Raw genomic sequence first — 1,291 nt, 5'->3', positions numbered from 1 at the left:
CAGTACATATATATATATATATATATATATATATATATATATATACACTTTATATATATATATATATATATATATATATATACATCTATTACGTATCTAATGTAAACATATATATATATACATAAATATATCTGTTGTATATATATAAGTATATTTACATATATAGATACATACATATATATCGGTTCAGTCGTGCACTAATTATTTGCTAAAATACAATGAATTAATAAATATTGTGAGAGGTCCCATCGCGATCCTTCGAGTTTCTCCAAATTTCTTCTTTCGATTCGGAAGAAGAAAAGAAGTAGCGAGAGAGATCTTCGTGAAAAACTCAATAAAGAACATTTATAGCCTTTCTATAGACGAGGTCTTTAGATCCCTTAATTGTAAGAAAAATCGTAGAATTGAAAGACATGTGATGTGATGTAAAATATATTTGTTTCTATGAGTACTCGAGTCAAACGATCTTAATCGCTTACGATTCTTAGCATCGGTATGTGAAATTCGGACAAAGAACGACGATACTTGATGCAAGTGCATCAAGTTGAGATGTAGCACATTTTGGGGTGTGAAATTTGACTGAAATTCGACTTTACAGAGTAAGAGAGAAATTATCTTCTCTCGGTTTCTCGATATAAATCGGAAACATAGATGGGCTTATAATAAGAATACTTAATAATCCAATTAGATAAATACGGTTGTATATTATATTTATAGCTTGCAACAATTTTTCTAGGAACACAATCGGAAATATTTATTTTTATTCGAGCGTAAGAGCATAAGACAAACTATTTGATAAAATATTCTGTGAGATAAATAAATAAATGAGAGAGAACTATTTAAATCTCTCGACACAAGTTTTACGAGCTGTTTGAGAAATAAACAATGGAACACAATACGCATTTATGTAACGCGTAGATTTTATGCAAAATCTGAGATTATCCATTTGCGTATGATATTGCTATTATAATTGTCAGTGAAATTATCATTAAAAAGAGCGAGAGGTTTCAAGTGTCAAAACTATTCGGAATTATTTTCAGAAATTTCTTTTGTGACATTCGAAGATTTCTTTTTTATTTCTATCCGTAATATAGATAACAGTATTTTTCTTGCTATTACCAAAAAAAATTAGAATCATTATCATAAAATACTAAACTTTTTAAAATTCCATTTTGAAGACTTAATTTTTTTTTACAAATTGCTTAATAAAGTTGCTCTATAATTTAATAACGATAGTTTTTATTTTACATGTAAGCTCATTATTTATACATATATAAAGATATATGGAGAA

Source organism: Cataglyphis hispanica, chromosome 6 (assembly GCF_021464435.1).
Source record: "Cataglyphis hispanica isolate Lineage 1 chromosome 6, ULB_Chis1_1.0, whole genome shotgun sequence".
NCBI lineage: Eukaryota > Metazoa > Arthropoda > Insecta > Hymenoptera > Formicidae > Cataglyphis > Cataglyphis hispanica.
Note: the sequence above shows the minus strand (reverse complement) of the source record.